Raw genomic sequence first — 22432 nt, forward strand, 5'->3', positions numbered from 1 at the left:
ACCAAAGGGGTTGAAGCACAAATTGATTCACTACTAAAATCATTTAAAGAGCTACTCAATTCATGTAATCAAAGTAAAACCAATATCAAACATAGCAATGGACCTCATGGCTAACTCAATAACACTAGCTCATGTATTTTCATTCAAAACAACTTTCATTCAATAGATTAAGGGCACATCTCATGCATTAAAGATTCATAGATAAGCAAACACAAGAGATTTAGCTACTCAGAGCAAAGATTACATTAGCAACAATCATAAAAGCATCAATAAACATCATCTTGAGTGATTACAAGTGAAGATTCAAAGATAAATGAAGATAAAGTAAAGATTACAACTATTTGATTGAAAATATGAAAGAGTAAAGTTAAGATTACAACCCAATTTGATAACAAAAGAAAGATTTAGCACTAATGAAGATGAAACTTGAGCTTGCTTCCTCCAAATCACCTTAGAACTCTAATGGATGATGAAATTAGGGTTTTGTGTGTGAACTTCGGAGTAAAAACTACAGCTCTCTTGCCAAATGACCTATCTTATTCTATTTATAGTGGTGAGGAAAGTGGGCTGAATCAGCGTCAGGAGCGCCGCTTTTAGCATAGGTGCAGCGCTCTTGGCATCAATCTGGTGTGGTGCTCTTGGCTTTGGTGCGGTGCTTCTGCCTCTGAAGAGCGATGCTCACTGTGAAGAAATTGAGACAAAACGTTGGTAATTGCTCCGCTTCTATGTCAATTGCGGCGCTCTGGGCTGTGAGGAGCGACGCTCCTTAGTCAGGAGCGGCGCTTTTGATGCTGTTTCCTGCACTTGTCATAATTTTGCACTTTTTGAACATTTCTTGATCAATTTTACACCAAGTTAGGTATTTTGCCTTGAGTGGACACTTTGGCACAGGAAAACAACTTTTAAACCCCAACGATCATCAAAACTGAATAAAATGAGGTCGATATTGCGTAATAAATATATCTAAATGGAGCAATATCAAACCCCCTACATTTGAGCCTTGCTTGTCCTCCAGCAAGCAAATCGATAGAACAAGGCTTGAAGAAAATGAACGTTTAACGATTAGAGCCAAAGTGCAATGTAGGCAACAAGTGATACCTTTTGAGAACGAGCACTTTGTTGGCTAAAATGAACTCCAAAACCTTTTAAAATTGTCGAGGACCAAGCATTCTTCTACTCTCCTTCTTCTACTAGTGGCATGAGCATAAATCAACGCTTCCATAATCTTCAATCACCACCAAATCAACAACAATTCAAACCTAGGTCTACCCGAAACAATCACTCCCCGGTCAAGATCAACTACATCACCTAAGAAGCCATCAAACACCAAATCATCAAGCCTAAGGTTTATCACAATCAACACTTTGAGCTCCTTGACCTTGACCAATTATGTAGGATTCTCGGGATAGCCATCAATCAAGCCAAAAACCAACGATATTCACAATATAAGCAAATTCACCACTATACCAAACAAGGTGACTCAAAATATAGGCAACAAGCTCAAATCACCATAAAGCTCACAAAATGTACCCAAATTGAGAATGGGTCATGAAAAATCATCAAAATTACCGTTCGCCAAGAATTCCTTCGTGTAAAAAGTATATGTCCCGAAAAGTATGATACTTTAGTCAACCCCGCGATGGATATCCCTCTTCCACCTCCATGCCCCTAAAACACCTAATTTTTCATCAATTCCAAAATTAGGGTTAAGGTGGGTGCGCCAAAGCGTAGGGGACTGGTTACCCCTATCTTTATGGTCAATCCGGGCATAGGATGACCGGCACTCATCAAGCTTTCTATCACAACTCTATGGTTTCTCTCATAGTAAGGTGAAAGCATTGACGAAGATTCGTGGAATTAGGGCCCCACGTGGCCAAAATAAGAGATCCATCAATTCCAAATTTGTGGGCGGAATTTAAATTCCTTAACGAGCGGCTAGGGAGACTTTACTCCCTAGGTGAGACAAACGTAACTAGGGAGACTTTAACTCCCAAGCTTGGAACAAAAACTTGACTTGAAAGACTTTACTTTCAAGTTTGGTACCCGAGAATACTTGGAACACTTTACTTCCAAGTGTTTGTTTTTCTACTTCCCACATAACAAACTTTTATGCTTATTTTAAGAAAAGGTAGGAAGTAGTTACTACCTTTCCGTTAGTTGAAAGATCAACGGGGTGCCATAGCTTTTGGCTATGGGTTGTGTTGTCTAGCAACACTAGCACGAAGCCATTGCTATTCATCAAGAAGATAGCACACGCTGAAGCTCGGTGGCTCCTCTTCCCTCAGTATGATACATCGGTTGAACCATCTTGAAATGATGAGACAATCAATGTCAATATGAAATGGTGTGGATTAGGATGTGTCCCACACCAAGTAGTACGAAATTTGGGAGACTTTACTCCCTACCAAAATGGATGGACTTGAGTCATCCGGAAGTGCTAAAGCACGAAGCTTTAAACACTTGGTTTTTGAAGCAATGTGCATGAAAGACTTTAACTTTCAGGCACAAGTTTGATTTTTCTCTTTCGATTTCAACATTTGGAGTACAAAATCACATAAAAAGTGAAAGACTTTACTTCCACTTGGTATTACAATTGCCAACATAAGGGAAGACTTTACTTCCCCAAAAATTTGAAGCACAATGGAAAAAGACTTTACTTTTTCCAAAAAGTTTGAAAATTTTCACAAGTTTTAACCATTTTAGATGTTTATGATGTAATTTAATGTAATGGTTAAAAACTTGTCCCAAAAATTGATCAACAATGCAAGTTTTAGCCTTTATAGAGTGTACGTGATAAGTTTAACCCGAAAAAGTTCAAAATGACCCGAGATTTACTCTCCCCCCTACATTTAGTTTGATGCAATGCCCTCATTGTATTAAACGAAAGAATATTTTAGAAAATTGAGGGGCATTTTGAATTAGAATAGAGAAGAGAAGAGAAAATAAAAACCGGAGTAGATCAATTGACTTTGTTGTCACCATTCGAGAAACTTAGTCACCAAATTGCTTGCATGTTGTTGCACCACTTGTTGAGCCAAAAGAAGGAGCCAAGTGCATATGGCATTCCCTACAATTGAAGTATGCTCACAAGGTACAAGAATGTGCGGGGCCATACTCGGGTGAGTATGAGCGCCCATAATAAACCCACAACGAACCAAAAATATCAAGTAAGCTAAACCAATAACTACCTCCATAATGATACATAACACCAAACAATCTATTTCACCAATATCACATGAAAATGATAGTTTCAACGCTTCACAAAAATTGGGACCCAGGAGTTGATTCTCATGTTTCCATACTCAACATCAAAAAGTCGTTCAGTCTCATCCGTGAAACCACCCTCGTCCAAAAGGGACCAATCAATTGCCTTTCCAACATAAAAAGTCTCCTTACGCCTAATTGCTAAACCATCCCTAAAGCGTGGGTTAATTAAAATCTGCTGTAACCAAGGGTCCGGGGAGAGCCTTTGAATATCCTCGGGAATCTGTGGCATTTCCTCATCCTCAATTATCTCGGTATCCTGAACTGGTCTCTTACCCCTGCCCTTAACACCGATACTCTTTTGACGCTTTCCAATACTTGAGCCACCATGCGACTGTGTTGGAACGTTAGTCTGCATGTCAAGACAACAAAGAGAAACATTGTGGAGAAATACAAGTTAGCATGCAATAATTCATTTTTAAACTCTAATCACAATTTCTAAGTTGATTTCCAAAATTCACAATTGGTTTCATCATATAAGACATGTGCATGAATAACAAACATGAATGAAACAATTGCATTTAAACATGGCGATAAGTGAAATCAAACATAACCAAAGACTTAGTGAACTTTCAAACTTTTAAAAAAAGTTGCACATTTAGCTCATGCAATAAAACTTTTACAAAACTTTTTCAACAATATGCAATATCATAAGCTAAACATGCAATATATTCAACTATTAAGCTCCTCTTGGTCAAACAAGGTCAACATGAACAAGATGCCAAAAGTCAACACTAGTCAAAGCCTATTAAGTGAAAAATTCAACTAAGATAAGAGTAATCATCAAATCATATCATCTTTACATGTTATGACATCAAAATACTGCAAACAAGCATATTATCACTAATCACAAACTCAAATTAGTCAAACCAAGTCAAAACCCTAGCTCATGAACCCTAATTTGCAAATTCAAATCATACAAGAATGAAATATGGATTCAAAGCAAGATTATCATGGTAGACTGACAATTAAGCATCAACATCTATACCTAGCACTCTAATTTGGCTCGAAATTAAAAACCCCCAAATTGGATGAACCCTAGAATTTAAAGTTGAAATCTCTGTAACTAAGCATGCAAAACATGTTAATCAACAACAATGTAGTCTAGAATCATCAAAAAATTGAACATTAACATCACAATTCAAGCATAATCTACTAATTAAGCATAAAGAGAAAAATTGTAAAAATCATCCAAATCATGTTAAAGAATGAATTAGCATGATAGATTCTTACTTTTCCCATGTTAAGTGTTGAAAATTTGCAAGAAAATGAATGTAATTTGAAGTATAGGGTCGATTTATGGTGATTAGGGTTGAAGATGCGCCGCTATTAGAGAGAAAAATTGAGTTGGGTGTGAAAAAGTGGTGTTTTGTTCATCCAAAATTGGTTAAGTAACAGATGCAAAAGCGCCGCACTTGGAACAGGTACGCCGTTCCTGCCAGCTCAAAAGCGCCGCAATTGGGTGAAAAGCGTCGCTCCTAAACAAGCAAAAGCGTCGCTCCTACGTGCGAGAGCGTCGCTCCTACGTGCGAGAGCGTCGCTCTTGGCTACTGATCAAAAATTGTTTCAAAACATGGTGAAAAGCGTCGCTTTTATATCAAAAACGTCGCTCTTTAGAAGCAAAAACTACGCTTCTTCAATATAACGCCGCAATTAGACCTGATTGCAGTTTTTTCTCATTTTTAAGCATATTTTGACCAAGTAACAAACTATTTTTGGATTTTTCAATTTAACAAAATGCAGAAAAGCTATCTAAATGCAAAAAACAAATAATTAAAAGGAATATCATACAATCTTACATGCTGATGTTAAAGCTAAGGGGTATAAAATACTATTAAATTTTACAAGAAAATACTATTAAATACGATACAATTTTACACAAGATATTTATTTATTTATTGAATGGATATACTTAAACCTTGCTACAACACTTATAGGCAGTGTACCTAATCGTACAGTAGTGTAGTTTTTAGTAAGTCCGGTTCGTTCCACAGGAAAAATCTTTAAACAAAACTTAACGCTATATTAGTTTACTTTTATAAAAATACAAATATATATATAAGTAATATTATTATTATAAAGGGGGGTTTTTACCGTTTAATGACCGGTTTGTCGATTTTAAAACTTTAGTCGCAGTTAAAACCAAATGTAAAATATTAAAAATAAATACAAGACTTAATTTAAAGCGTAAAGTAAATAACGATAATGAAATTGCGATTAATAAAAATGCGATAAAATAAACTTGCGATAATTAAAAAGTACGATAATTAAAAGTGCAATTAAATATAATAACAATAAATAAAAGTGCTATAATTAGAAGTGCAATTAAATATAAAATAAAGGAAATTAAATATGAAATAAAAGAATTATGCTTATTTAAACTTCCGTAATCATGATGTTTGACGTGTTGATTTTAGTTTTATGCCCATGGGTTAATTGTCCTTTGTCCTGGATTATTTAATATGTCCATACGGATTTGTCCATAATAGTCCATCACTCATAAATATAAAGAGCGAAAGCCTTCGTCAAATTATTCTTATTCCTGAAGTCAAATATTCCAACTAATTAGGGATTCGAATTGTAACAAGGTTTTAATACTTTGTTTAATGAATACACCAAGTTATCGACTGCGTGTAAACCAAGGTTTTACTACTTTGTTAACAATTACACCAATTACCCTTGAATGTAATTCACCCCTGTTTCAACAAGTCTAGTGGCTATTAATCCATTCCCGTGTCCGGTAAAATGAATAATTATTGGTATTTATAGATATCCCGCCCACCGTACCCAGTCAAGCGTATGTGGTTATATATAAATACGTCGAATTATAAGTTTGTATATTAAATTAACAAGGTATTGTTTAGTTAATATAAAACCCATTAATAGCCCATAGTCTAATTTCCACAAGTGTCGTTCTTTTGTCCAAACCCCAATTATGGTACAAAGCCCAATTACCCAATTTTAGTAATTAGCCCAACATCATGATTAATTCGGATTAAATAAGCATAATAATAACTTAGCTACGAGACATTAAATTAAAAAGGTTGAACATAACTTACAATGATTAAAAATAGTGTAGCGTTACACGGACAGAATTTCGACTTATGTAGCGACCCGACCAAATCGTCATTGACGGCGCCGACTACTTAGGTCCCGTTACGTGGTCGTAGTCCCTATATGAGACTCGTTTGACCAAAATTATGTCGCATTCATTTGAAAGGTACAAGACTTGCAAGTTTAGTTTACAAAACCGTTCGACAACAAGTCTAAGTTTACAAAAGTCATAAAGTATAAATGAAATAACTTGCGACATAATATAAGTTGAAAAACACAGTTGCTATAAATAGCGTAAGTATGTAAACAATATGTTTGAATCCAAAGGTGCTATCACTAGCGTATGTATGTATGTATCTTGACTCCAATCAAGTAATCAAAGAGTGCGGAAGCATGTATCAAGTAGCCGAGTATGAACCTGAGAAACATATAGAAAACTGTCAACGAAAAACGTTGGTGAAATCATAGGTGTATTTGTAAACGTTGTTTTTGAACCACAAGATTTAGTATTCCCATAGTTGATTATCAAAATCGTTTGCATTCCAAAAGTATTGTTCGCGAGCACCCAATTATCAAGACTTAACGTTTCCTTCCATTGAACCCCATCACTATAGTGTTAGAACATACACTGTTTCTCAAAAATATATTTCACCCGTAGACGGTAGCGAACCGTCCGTAGTGAGGGTTTGTCAAACCCGTATGGCCACACAATATAAGTTCTCGCTTACACCCTGCAAGTGTAACTAATGATAATCGAATTGAGGATTTTTGTTCTAACTCGCTGTGGAATGTTTGTTTTCCTTGTACTTGTGTTCAAAGTATAAAAGTAAGTAGCACCAAATGTAACAAAGTATATGTTTCTCAGCCCACAATTTAAAGTATAAAAAGTTGTTGAAAAGGTGGGACTATGATCTCACCTCGAGTGCACGAGTATAAAAGTACTTCACAAAGTAACGTATGCATGAAAGTTGCTTAGCCTTGACCTAAACAAGTAAGTTATATCAATTAACCGGTTACGACACAAGGTTGGGTGAAATGTGTTCAATTAGTCCTATGGCTCGTTACGACTCGAATAGTATAGCATGTGAATCACGTTGTCAAGTTTCATGCAAGAATCAAGTATAAAAACATGTTAGAACGATTGTAATAAAGTTTGAGTTGACATTTCAAAACCTTACCATTAGAAAGGAAATCTTATTACGTTTCCAACGATATTTGATTCATCGAAAACGGAGTTACGGTCAAAAAGTTATGGCCAAAACAAGTTTGCTGAAGTTCGGATGAAACAGGCAATTGTCGCGGCGCGACAAATGGCTCCGCGGCGCGACAAATGCCTATTTTGAAGGTCAGAAAGCCTGAAAAACATGTTCTAAAATCACCCTTTGGGCCACGGCGCGACAAATTGCTCCGCGGCGCGACAAATAACGTGGTCTGGTGCCTGGTCAGTCTCAAATGTTCAAGTCTTGGTCAAAACTTCAAACAACCATAAAACGCAAACCGTAAACAACTAGAAGGCGTATCTTATACCGTTGGAAAGCTCTTTTGACAAGGAACACAACTAACCACATATCATCAAACAAAAACATCATTTATAATAGCCGAAATCTCATCAAGTGATCAATAAAAGTCCATTTTCAAAGTTTCAAGTTCGTAAAACGTATTTTATGATTCGGGAATCCAATTTACACATACGATATGCCGTTTTGAAGGTAATGAAGCATACATTACAACTAAACACTTACTAATAACATTTCATGGCATTCAAGCATCAAAAGTTCATGTCAAGAACTATCAAACCCTAGTCAAACATCACAAAATCATTAATCGGGTTTTTGAAGTTTTCTTAATCAACCTACACATCCAAACGAAGCTAGTGATACTAGTAACACAATTAAAACATGCACTTTAACAATCTAACAACATTAACTCATCCAAAATCAAGGATTAAGCAAACCCATTTCAAATGTTCAAACTAGTTACTCAAAACAACGAATCGAGCAAACAAAACATATATTCATGTTATACACGAGCCATAGACACTAACTAACACCATTTCAAGTCAAAAACACGAATTTAAAGAAATTTAGAGTTTTAGAAATGTTACCCAAACGAGATGAAGTTTGTATCAAAATGTAGAGGATGAAGAGAGGATCACGAAAATGTAATCGGATTTATTGTGAGCTTCCAAGATTGAATTTAGATGATGAATGATTGAATTGGGTGTTTGTGTGTGTGTTCTTGATAGAGAGAAAGAGAGAGAGGTGTTGGTGGAAATGAATGGAGGAGGTGAAGTGGTTGACTAGTTGACCTAGTCACCACTTTGCCCACTTGTCAACTTAAGTCCCTCATGTTTGTAGTCGGGTGCGGGAATTTACCAAACGAAATATTTTAAAAACGCTCGAGTAGACGAGTGATGTTATAATTAAATAACGAGAATATTATAAACGTTAGTCAACGGAAATTGGGAATTTAAATAGCGAAAGATATTATTTAAAAAAAAAAGACGGTGTTAAAAATAAATTTAACGAAAAAACGCGGGATGTTACATTATCCACAACTCAAAAGAAATTTCGTCCCGAAATTTAGTTGGAAGTAGTAGTTGTTGAATCTTACTCGAGATCTTGCGTTGTAAATTCTACGAATAGGTGAAGGTACGTCCTTGAGTATTTCCACGAATTTTGACAGTTGCGATTTCACGTCGTCTTAGAGTTTGGGTTCACGATTCATGGTTTCGACCGGCCCTCCTAGGAATGAAGTTTATCGTCGATAGTGAGTTCATCAAAGGAGATAACAAGTTCTCGTTTCGCAAAACACGTCTTTGAGTTGATACCCGAATGTAGGATAAACGGAGACCCAAAATGAGTCGGAAAAGTCTAAACGGCTAGCGACGGGTCCAAAACACCCCAAGAATTTAAAGGATCAAAATATCGCGGATTTAGCTTCCTACGTTTTCCCGAAACGGATTGCACCTTTCCAAGGTGCGACTCTTAACGTGACGCGGTTTCCCACGTGGAATTTGAAATGTTTACGTCTAACATCGGCGTAGCTCTTGGTGATTACGAGTCGCGTAGGGTTTTACCCGAATATGAATAAATTTTCTCGGTTGCTCATGAATAACCTCGGCCCCGGTGAATTGATCATCGTTTACTTGGTTCGACAAAGGAGGATGACGTTTCCGGTCACATGTGGTTTCAAAAGGAGTGACGTTAAAACTTGAATGAAAATCATTGTAGTACGAGGATTCGGTTTAAGGAAAATACTTTTCTCAAGTAAATTTGAAGTTGGTAATACAAACTTGTATTATGGTTTCCAAGGTTTAAATCGCATGTTTGTTCGGTCCGTCGGGTTGTGGATGGTACGCGGTACTCATGTCTAAACGTGGTCCCGAGGCTTTTTGTAAGGTACTCCAAAATCTAGAAGTGAAACGAGGATCTCAATCCGAAACGGGGTATATTTCCCTAAGGCATATTGAACACGTTTGCTAGGAATTGAAAACGTTAGCTAGGACAAGTTTCTCAAGAAAATTCGCGTCGCGGAAGATTTATCAGTTTCCAAAAACGTTCGTCGGGGCAAGTTCTCATCGGTTTCTGAAAGAAAAACGTTCGTCGGAACTATTCACCCTCGAGGTGAATACTAGTATAACGTGGAGAGTCTCTCTCCATTGGGAATTTAGAATAAGGACCTCCTGAACCGGAAGTACGAGTGTGGTGAGAGAGAAGTTTCCGCCTCAGTGCGAGTATAACGAGTAAATTGTAATTAGTCAATAAGACTGCGCGAGGACGAGCTAGTATACCCGTGTGACATACGGTTGAAGTCGAATGGAATCGGTAATTCATTCGGAAGCATAAATATAATTTGACAATAATTGAAGGTGTGTCCCCGGTATGGTTGTTATCAATATTCTCGGAGTTTTCGGATGTCCAAACATGAAAGGATGAAGTCATGTACATGGCACATGGTGGTGTTTAGGTTGATCGAGTCTAACCACCATCACGCGTCACTAGAACTTTGGTATGTCTTACCGTAATATAACCACGTTGATCGAGTGTCGTTATATTACGCTAACTCATACCTCCATTCCCACATCACTCTATAGATTCAAGTTCGTGTCATCGCGAAAATCTAAAATGAACAAAATGTAACGACGTCTCAAACGTGACCCGTATTAAATCGAAATAATTTCTGCAAATCTAAGGAAGCGTTTCCCCGTGGGAAGTGTATAAATGATTGTTCACGTCAAATCGGTTCGATTCAAACAATACTGTATTTAGGTATGAAAAGAGTAACGAGTCATGATAACAAGTAATACGCAACCGTAGCGATAAATGTTGATGACGATACTCACCTAGAGTAGTGATGGTAGTAACACCAAAAAGTAGATAGTAAGAAACACCAGTGGGAAACCGATAGTAAGTTGAAACGGTGGCAAATAACAATCCGGAAGACAGAGTTCCCGAACAAGTGTGACTAATGAAGTCGTCGTCTTCCATACGTGTATGAATCATGAATTTACGTGTGTTACCAAAAAGTGGCGGAATACGAGTTCGTATGATGAAGGTTGGGTACCATTAAAAAGTTTGCCTAAGAATGATTCAAGTATAATGCACAAGTAGTCAAGTAAGTGCTATCTATAGCAATGTATGTCAGAATGCAAATGCTAACTATCCGGTTGTAGTCTAGACTCACTAATGCGTCCTAACGACTCTGTTAGACACACTAATGCACGTCCTAGTTCCCTACAACCAACGCTCTGATACCATCTGTAGCGACCCGACCAAATCGTCATTGACGGCGCCGACTACTTAGGTCCCGTTACGTGGTCGTAGTCCCTATATGAGACTCGTTTGACCAAAATTATGTCGCATTCATTTGAAAGGTACAAGACTTGCAAGTTTAGTTTACAAAACCGTTCGACAACAAGTCTAAGTTTACAAAAGTCATAAAGTATAAATGAAATAACTTGCGACATAATATAAGTTGAAAAACACAGTTGCTATAAATAGCGTAAGTATGTAAACAATATGTTTGAATCCAAAGGTGCTATCACTAGCGTATGTATGTATGTATCTTGACTCCAATCAAGTAATCAAAGAGTGCGGAAGCATGTATCAAGTAGCCGAGTATGAACCTGAGAAACATATAGAAAACTGTCAACGAAAAACGTTGGTGAAATCATAGGTGTATTTGTAAACGTTGTTTTTGAACCACAAGATTTAGTATTCCCATAGTTGATTATCAAAATCGTTTGCATTCCAAAAGTATTGTTCGCGAGCACCCAATTATCAAGACTTAACGTTTCCTTCCATTGAACCCCATCACTATAGTGTTAGAACATACACTGTTTCTCAAAAATATATTTCACCCGTAGACGGTAGCGAACCGTCCGTAGTGAGGGTTTGTCAAACCCGTATGGCCACACAATATAAGTTCTCGCTTACACCCTGCAAGTGTAACTAATGATAATCGAATTGAGGATTTTTGTTCTAACTCGCTGTGGAATGTTTGTTTTCCTTGTACTTGTGTTCAAAGTATAAAAGTAAGTAGCACCAAATGTAACAAAGTATATGTTTCTCAGCCCACAATTTAAAGTATAAAAAGTTGTTGAAAAGGTGGGACTATGATCTCACCTCGAGTGCACGAGTATAAAAGTACTTCACAAAGTAACGTATGCATGAAAGTTGCTTAGCCTTGACCTAAACAAGTAAGTTATATCAATTAACCGGTTACGACACAAGGTTGGGTGAAATGTGTTCAATTAGTCCTATGGCTCGTTACGACTCGAATAGTATAGCATGTGAATCACGTTGTCAAGTTTCATGCAAGAATCAAGTATAAAAACATGTTAGAACGATTGTAATAAAGTTTGAGTTGACATTTCAAAACCTTACCATTAGAAAGGAAATCTTATTACGTTTCCAACGATATTTGATTCATCGAAAACGGAGTTACGGTCAAAAAGTTATGGCCAAAACAAGTTTGCTGAAGTTCGGATGAAACAGGCAATTGTCGCGGCGCGACAAATGGCTCCGCGGCGCGACAAATGCCTATTTTGAAGGTCAGAAAGCCTGAAAAACATGTTCTAAAATCACCCTTTGGGCCACGGCGCGACAAATTGCTCCGCGGCGCGACAAATAACGTGGTCTGGTGCCTGGTCAGTCTCAAATGTTCAAGTCTTGGTCAAAACTTCAAACAACCATAAAACGCAAACCGTAAACAACTAGAAGGCGTATCTTATACCGTTGGAAAGCTCTTTTGACAAGGAACACAACTAACCACATATCATCAAACAAAAACATCATTTATAATAGCCGAAATCTCATCAAGTGATCAATAAAAGTCCATTTTCAAAGTTTCAAGTTCGTAAAACGTATTTTATGATTCGGGAATCCAATTTACACATACGATATGCCGTTTTGAAGGTAATGAAGCATACATTACAACTAAACACTTACTAATAACATTTCATGGCATTCAAGCATCAAAAGTTCATGTCAAGAACTATCAAACCCTAGTCAAACATCACAAAATCATTAATCGGGTTTTTGAAGTTTTCTTAATCAACCTACACATCCAAACGAAGCTAGTGATACTAGTAACACAATTAAAACATGCACTTTAACAATCTAACAACATTAACTCATCCAAAATCAAGGATTAAGCAAACCCATTTCAAATGTTCAAACTAGTTACTCAAAACAACGAATCGAGCAAACAAAACATATATTCATGTTATACACGAGCCATAGACACTAACTAACACCATTTCAAGTCAAAAACACGAATTTAAAGAAATTTAGAGTTTTAGAAATGTTACCCAAACGAGATGAAGTTTGTATCAAAATGTAGAGGATGAAGAGAGGATCACGAAAATGTAATCGGATTTATTGTGAGCTTCCAAGATTGAATTTAGATGATGAATGATTGAATTGGGTGTTTGTGTGTGTGTTCTTGATAGAGAGAAAGAGAGAGAGGTGTTGGTGGAAATGAATGGAGGAGGTGAAGTGGTTGACTAGTTGACCTAGTCACCACTTTGCCCACTTGTCAACTTAAGTCCCTCATGTTTGTAGTCGGGTGCGGGAATTTACCAAACGAAATATTTTAAAAACGCTCGAGTAGACGAGTGATGTTATAATTAAATAACGAGAATATTATAAACGTTAGTCAACGGAAATTGGGAATTTAAATAGCGAAAGATATTATTTAAAAAAAAAAGACGGTGTTAAAAATAAATTTAACGAAAAAACGCGGGATGTTACAACTTACACCCTTACAACATTTGCTAACATACCCTTATTATTAGGATTTAAAATTAAAATTAAAATTAAAATATAAATTATATATATATATTTACGTATATATTGAGAGAGAGATGGATATATGTTATGAAAAATGATCAGAATTCGGTTGGCTTTATAGGGAATTTCAGAATTTGGGGCTCCGCGACTCGCGGCATTTTTTGCCTTCAATCTCCGCGAGTCGCGGAGTTTGAAATTACAGCTCACAAACTTTGGAGTCTTTCTTGCCGACGGATTTTTATTATTTATATAATATATAAATAATTATAAGAATTATTTAAATATTATATTATATTTATGTGCATAGTTGACTTGTAATTTTAAGTCCGTTGCGTCGAGCGTTGAGAGTTGACTCTGGTCCTGGTTCCGGATTTTTGAACGTCCTTGCGTACAATTTAATATCTTGTACTTTGCGTTTTGAATCTTGTACTCTTGTAATTTCGAGACGTTTCTTATCAATAATTGGAACCTCTTTGATTGTATTTTGTACTTTTAAGCTTTTTGGTCATTTGCGTCTTCAATTCATCGAATCTGTCTTTTGTCTTCACCTTTTATTATTTAAACGAATATCACTTGTAAATAGAACAATTGCAACTAAAAGCTTGTCTTTCTTGAGGAATAATGTTATGAAATATATGTTCGTTTTTAGCATTATCAAATATTCCCACACTTGAGCGTTGCTTGTCCTCAAGCAATATCATCTTGAAATACTAGAATCACTTCTTTATTCTTCACACTTTGTACATCAGTGATTTCTATACGGCGGTATAAACAATGGTAGTAACGATATGGTTTACAGTCCCACATGACTATAAAAATTTAGATCCATTAAGGAAATTGGATCTTTATGAAAACATTTGATCTTTTGAAAATTAAATCTAGTTTTTACCCTAGATAAGTTTTCCGGAATAACCCTTCACCGGTGTTTGCAAAATATTTTTGTGGGTTTTATGGGTTTCAGATTTGAAAATTTTAGCTCAAAACTTATGGTTTTGTGTCACCCACTTGCTAACCTTGTATTTGGAAAGCAACATGTCCAGTTTACTTGTCCCGTATATTACCTTTCGGTAAACTACCGTCCGGTTGTACAGGAAAGCGTTGAACAAGCAACTGTTAAGGCAATGTCTCCTGACATGCTTTTAATTATGGTCTATAACGTGTCGGACGCAATTACTATCCTTGGTAGGAGCAATAGTAAAGCTCACCCTTATGATTTTTCGGTCTGGCACAAGGTCCTGTCTTTGACCACTATGCAACCACCGTTCTTACGGTTGACACCCGATTTAGTTCAGGTGACCTAATGAATTCCAGGTGAATTCCTAGGATTTTACGTTCAATGGTAATGAACGCATTGAAAATAGGGTTTTCAGAAAACAAATCGGTTTGTAATTTTGATCAAAATATTTTCTCGTTCAAGCTCGAGTTTAGATATCATTGAATTCTATGAGTTTGTAATTCTCAATCTTTAAGGTCAATCTCAAGGATTGAGTAATATCAGGCTTAAAAGCTGATTTTTGATCTTTTAAGGAGATTATCCTTTCTGGAGGTCTGATTCATTAGTCTTATCAAGCTAATTTGCACGGCGTCCTCCCCATTTTACTAGATAAATCCTTCTCATGGTTAGGATAAATCTGACCACTTGGCGACCCTGTTTAATGCTGAGGTCCGTGGATTTCCTGCTGATTTTAGTGATGACTTTTCTAGATTTTTCGTCAACCTACAGATGGTCTGGACGACAACTTCTTGACCTAAATCAAGAAGTGCGTGTCTTTTTCGGAAGACTTTACTTCCTTTTAATGATGGAATTGATTCATCGTTGATGTCAAAGCAGAGGGGTATAAAATACTATTAATTTTTACAAGGAAATACTATTAAATACGATACAATTTTACACAAGATATTTATTTATTTATAGAATGGATATACTTAAACCTTGCTACAACACTTATAGGCAGTGTACCTAATCGTACAGTAGTGTAGTTTTTTAGTAAGTCCGGTTCGTTCCACAGGGAAATCTTTAAACAAAGCTCAACGCTATATTAGTTTACTTTTATAAAAATACAAATATATATATAAGTAATATTATTATTATAAAGGGGGGTTTTTACCGTTTAATGACCGGTTTGTCGATTTTAAAACTTTAGTCGCAGTTAAAACCTAATAAATAAAAGACTTAATTTAAAGCGTAAAGTAAATAACGATAATGAAATTGCGAATAATAAAAGTGCGATAAAATAAAATTGCGATAATTAAAAAGTACGATAATTAAAAGTGCGATTAAATAACAATAAATAAAAGTGCGATAATTAGAAGTGCAATTAAATATAAAATAAAGGAAATTAAATATGAAATAAAAGAATTATGCTTATTTAAACTTCCGTAATCATGATGTTTGACGTGTTGATTTTAGTTTTATGCCCCATGGGTTAATTGTCCTTTGTCCTGGATTATTTAATATGTCCGTCTGGTTTTTGTCCATAACAGTCCATCAGTCATAAATATAAAGTGCGAGTGTCCTCGTCAAATTATTATTATACCCGAAGTTAAATATTCCAACTAATTGGGGATTCGAATTGTAACAAGGTTTTAATACTTTGTTTAATGAATACACCAGGTTATCAACTGCGTGTAAACCAAGGTTTTACTACTTTGTTAACAATTACACCAATTACCCTTGAATGTAATTTCACCCCTGTTTTAATTATTCTAGTGGCTATTAATCCATTCCCGTGTCCGGTTAAATGAACGATTATTCGTACATATAAATACCCCTCCCATCGTGTCCGATCGAGTGTATATGGTAATTTATAGGGACGCCCAATTGTAAATCTTTATATTAACATTAACAAACTATCATTTAGTTAAACAAATATAAAGCCCATTAATAGCCCATAGTCTAATTTCCACAAGTGTCGTTCTTTTGTCCAAACCCCAATTATGGTACAAAGCCCAATTACCCAATTTTAGTAATTAACCCAACATCATGATTACTTCGTTTTAAATAAGCATAATAATAACTTAGCTACGAGACATTAATATAAAAAGGTTGAACATAACTTACAATGATTTAAAAATAGCGTAGCGTTACACGGACAGAATTTCGACTTACACCCTTACAATATTCGCTAACATACCCTTATTATTAGAATTATAATTAAAATTAAAATTAAAATATAAATTATATATATATATATATCGTATATATGAGAGAAGAGAGAAAAATAGATTATATTTTGCGATCAGAATTCGGTTGGCTTTATAGGGATTTTCGATTTTTGGGGCTCCGCGACTCGCGGCATATTTTGCCTTCAAACTCCGCGAGTCGCGGAGTTTGAGATTCCAGCTCACACTTTGGAGTCTTTCTCTGCCGACGGTTTATTTATAAATATAATATATATATAATTAATATAATTAATTATATATTATATTATATTTATATACATAGTTAACTTGTAATTTTTAGTCCGTTGCGTCGAGCGTTAAGATTTGACTCTGGTCCCGGTTCCGGATTTTCGAACGTCCTTGCGTACAATTTTATATTTTGTACTTTGCGTTTTGAATCTTGTACTCTTGTAATTTCGAGACGTTTCTTATCAATAATTGGAACCTTTTTGATTGTCTTTTGTACTTTTGAGCTTTTTGGTCGTTTGCGTCTTCAATTCGTCGAATCTGTCTTTTGTCTTCACCTTTTATTATTTAAACGAATATCACTTGTAAATAGAACAATTGCAACTAAAAGCTTGTCTTTCTTGAGGAATAATGCTATGAAATATATGTTCGTTTTTAGCATTATCAAATATTCCCACACTTGAGCGTTGCTTGTCCTCAAGCAATATTATCTTGTAATACTAGAATCACTTCTTTATTCTTCACACTTTGTACATCAGTGATTTCTATACGGCGGTATAAACAATGGTAGTAACGATATGGTTTACAGTCCCACATGACTATAAAAAATTTAGATACATTAAGGAAATTGGATCTTTATGAAAACATTTGATCTTTTGAAAATTAAATCTAGTTTTTACCCTAGATAAGTTTTCCGGGATAACCCTTTACCGGTGTTTGCAAAATATTTTTGTGGGTTTGGTGGGTTTCAGATTTGAAAATTTTAGCTCAAAACTTGCGGTTTTGTGTCACCCACTTGCTAACCTTGTATTTGGAAAGCAACACGTCCAGTTTACTTGTCCCGTATATTACCTTTCGGCAAACTACCGTCCGGTTGTAAAGGAAAGCGTTGAACAAGCAACTGTTAAGGCAATGTCCCCTGACATGCTTTTAATTATGGTCTATAACGTGTCGGACGCAATTACTATCCTTTGTAGGAGCAATAGTAAAGCTCACCCTAGGAATTTTTCGGTTTGGCACAAGGTCCTGACTTTGACCATGCTATGCAACCACCATTCTTACGGTTGACACCCGATTTAGTTCAGGTGACCTAATGAATTCCAGGTGAATTCCTAGGATTTTACGTTCAATGGTAATGAACGTATTGAAAATAGGGTTTTCAGAAAACAAATCGGTTTGTAATTTTGATCAAAATATTTTCTCGTTCAAGCTCAAGTTTAGATATCATTGAATTCCATGAGTTTGTAATTCTCAATCTTTAAGGTCAATCTCTAGGATTGAGTAATATCAGTTTTAAAAGCTGATTTTTAATCTTTAAGGAGATTATCCTTTCTGGGGATCTGATTCATTAGTCTTATCCAGCTAATTTGCATGGTGCCCCCCATTGTACGAGATAAATCCTTCTCATGGTTAGGATAAATCTGACCACTTGGCGACCCTGTTTAATGCTGAGGTCCGTGGATTTCCTGCTGATTTTAGTGATGACTTTTCTAGATTTTTCGTCAACCTACAGCTGGTCTGGACGACAACTTCATGACCTAAATCAAGAAGCGCGTGTCTTTTTCGGAAGACTTTACTTCCTTTTAATGATGGAATTGATTCATCATGTAGATCCATCTCTTCTTTTCTTTCATCGGGTAAAAACAGTTTAGTTTAGTCCAAAGCAAAAGTATTTTCAGTTATTTGTTACAGATATATGTGACATATGTTTAAGATAACTTGGTAAATTTTCCCACACTTGGCTTTTATTTTCCTTTTTATCATCCTCTATTCCATTTTAAATGAATTTTAACATTTTAGTTTGTTTCTCAATTTATGTCCTTTTCGAGGTAACAATAATTTCGGTGTTAAAACCTAGTTTTATCGTTCATAAATATGTATAAACATGATTTTGAATTCATTTAATTGAAAATTTTGAAAAATTTTACTAGAATTGGGTAGTCAGTATATAAGACTAGGGCTGTTCTTTTTTATCAGAGAGCACTAGATTCTAATACAACTACTGCTTTACTAGTATTTTTAATGGTAACCAAGTGTATAAAGTAAAAAATTTTAAAATCCGAAAGAATTTAACCCCTTCCCACACTTAAGATCTTGCAATGCCCTCATTTGCAAGAAATTAGTAACAATTTAAATTATTGAGGGTGATTTGTGTGAAAATGATTAAATTTTACCAAAGTTTCCAAATATATTGGCGTTTGTTTGCTGAATGATAAATGGTGCACATCATTTGTTCATTCCGTCTTGTTGTTATTTCACATATATTTTGCATCTTGTCGTCAAAATTAGTTGCTTTTGCTGAACTTAATGCCAGTCTTTGAAAATGCGTTGTTTTACCCTGTTGTGTACATAAGATAAACTGCAAACATATATACATATTTTTGAAGTTTGGTATATTACCCCACATTCAAAAATTATTAAAATCTAAGAATAAAAGTTAGACAATTATAAAAATGATTACAATATTAACAAAAGTATTAATCGTATCAATAATTACAAATTACAAAATAAAAAAAAAAATAATAAGTAAACTAAGGATGATATTGGTACCAATAGGGGTTCCAGGCATAACCATAAGTGCTATAGAATGCTTCGGCAGGGTCATACGTAGGATATGGTGGCTGCATCTCTATAGATCAGGGAGGGAAGATGGGTTTCGGTGTAGGAATATAGTTTCTACCTATATGTTGGCAATGAGCTATGATTTGGTTCTGATGAACTTGCCAATCTTCAAATGCTCTCTGTCTAGCATTTTCGTATTCCTGAGAAGCTATAAACCTATGCATTTCTTGCATCTCATTCCCCCCCTCCTACATTACCTTGCTGCTGGTTTCTCTCCACCTGTGGATGTCTACCATGGTATCGTACTGCAGCGTTATTTCGCCGCTTCAAAACTTTCGCACCATGGTATACATTTAAACCTATAGTATCGCGGGGTTCCGGCTCTTCTAGTAATAATCCCCCCCGACTTATATCCACACCGAGATATTCACCAATCAAAGTAATAAAAATACCACCTCCTATTATGCTATGCGGTCGCATCCCCCGAACCATAGCTGATAAATAATAACCCACACAATATGGTATACTTACAGCGCTTTGTGGGTCTCGAATACACATATGGTAAAGCAAATCTTGTTCATTTACTTTTTCTTTGTTCTTACCCCTTTGTGTAATCGAATTAGCTAAAAATCTATGTATCACTCTTAATTCGGCTCTATCTATATCCAAATAAGAGTAATTTCCCCCTTTGAAACGGTGATGGCTTGTCATTTGACTCCACACACCGTGTGTATCAAAATTTTCATCTATCTTTCTACCGTTTAGTATCAATCCTCTACAATCGGCAGACGCTAACTCCTCAGGCGTATATATACGTAAAGCCTGAGCCATGTCCAGTAAAGACATGTGGCGCATCGAACCGCCTAACAAAAATCTAATAAAAGAACGATCGGTTAAACTAGCTACCCGATCATTCAACTCTATACTACATAACAATTCTTCACACCATACTTTATATACAGGTCTACGTATGGTGAATAAACATACCCAGTCATTAAAAGAAGAATTACCATACCTCTGTACAAGTAATTCCCTAATTGGCCCGGCCAATTCTACAGCTTCTAAGGGTCCCCATTCTATGACTCTCGGTACCTCAACAACCTTAGAATGAAGAGTATGCAAACCCCGTTGATATTTTGGATAATCTATCCAAAGTCTGTAAAATCTCAGGTTCGGGTGCAACTCTTCCAAGTGCATATCGGAAAAGGTCATGACTGGATGAGGTATATCATGCTTGTAGTAGTTATCCACCTCCTGTTGTTCCAAATTCTCAGCAGGAGCATTGCGGGCTTGGGATGAAGATTCACCCCTTTCATTCTGCAAAACACATCAAACACAATTTTTGTGCATCCAAATATGCATTAGTGTCAGCAAAATCATCAATCAAAATAATTACAAATGACATTATCAATTTATATCAAACTTAAGCTCATTTTCACATTTTTATCAAATCTACACTTTTTCAAATAAGCATATACGAAAATGTTCGCCAAGTTCATAAGCATTCAACTCAAATAACATGTCAAAATAATCATTACTAGCAATTAAACAAGTCTCAAATGGCATTATCTTTCAAAAATCAAGTTCATGAATTTTAGACTTGAAAAAGTCCACTTTAATTCTCAAAATCATGTTTAGGCTCAAAGTTTGGATCATTTAACTACCTAGACATGTTACACTACTCAATTTAGCAACAATTCATGACAAAAATCGGCCATAACCTGTTTATATCAAAAAGCCCCAAATTGCTCAAGAACACAAACCCTAGATTACTCAAAATTTGAAGTTTAAGGCTTCTAATCATGTTAAACAGCATCAATCTAGGTTATACAAGCATAATACATAAACAATTTAAGTCTAATTACACTAAAAAGCATCAAAATCAATTTGGGGAAAAAATAGCTCAAGAACACCAAATTTCGGATTAAATGGTGTTTAGGTGTAGAAATTTACCGTTTTTCTTGAGTAATTCTTAGATAGCATCCTTCTCAACATGATTTTAGCAAAAGATTTGGTGATTAACGGTTAAAAATTGTGATTTTGGGGTGTATTTTGCGGTGTTTTTCGGAGTTTTTTCGCAGCAGTTTTTTTTGAGTTTGTGGAGTGTGAAACTGAGCTGTTGCAGCTCTTATTTTTTTTTCTGTAATCCGACTCCTCCGCGAGTCGCGGGGATTTACCCTCCAAACTCCGCGAGTCGCGGAGTTTGGTATATTTTTTTTTTATAATCATTAACTTATTAAAACAATTAAGAAATTAATTTTAAAATTTTGTTTCCCTTGTTATTTAGGACGAGGTCGTCTCGGATCGATGTCCTAGTCCGTCCTTCGACAAAATTTTAAAATTTGTCTTTTTGTAGCGATTGTTTTAAAAGCTAAGATTTTTGGGTTTTTTCAATGTTTTTGGCATACTTTAATTCAATAAGATTAAAAATAATGATAATAAAAGTTCTCGTCCCTCCCTCGGGTAAAGCAATTTCGGTTCAAAGACCTAGTCTTCAACTTACGACGAATTTTAAAAATCATATTCTTAACTTAATGAGATAAAGTAAATTTTTGTTTTTAAATTCACACAACTTAAATATAAAATTCAAAATTAATATTAAAAATTCACACCAAACTTAAAATTTGAAATGCATAAAATTAAAAATTAATATTTTAAAAATTAAAAATTCACACCAAACTTAATTTAAAAATTTATAAATTCATATCAAACTTATATTAATTTTTCAAATATTTACAATTTTAAATATATTGTTTTTACAAAGTTTACAATATTAATTTAAGATTTAAATATTAATTTTAAAAATATGGTAAAAATAAAATTAAAAATCTTTTTGTCTTTTTATCCCACTTTAATCAATCAAATATTATCAAAAATATGCGCCCCTCTTTTCGGTAAAGTAATTTCGG

The sequence above is a fragment of the Rutidosis leptorrhynchoides genome, chromosome 5 (genome assembly GCF_046630445.1).
Source record: "Rutidosis leptorrhynchoides isolate AG116_Rl617_1_P2 chromosome 5, CSIRO_AGI_Rlap_v1, whole genome shotgun sequence".
Classification (NCBI taxonomy): Eukaryota; Viridiplantae; Streptophyta; class Magnoliopsida; order Asterales; family Asteraceae; genus Rutidosis; species Rutidosis leptorrhynchoides.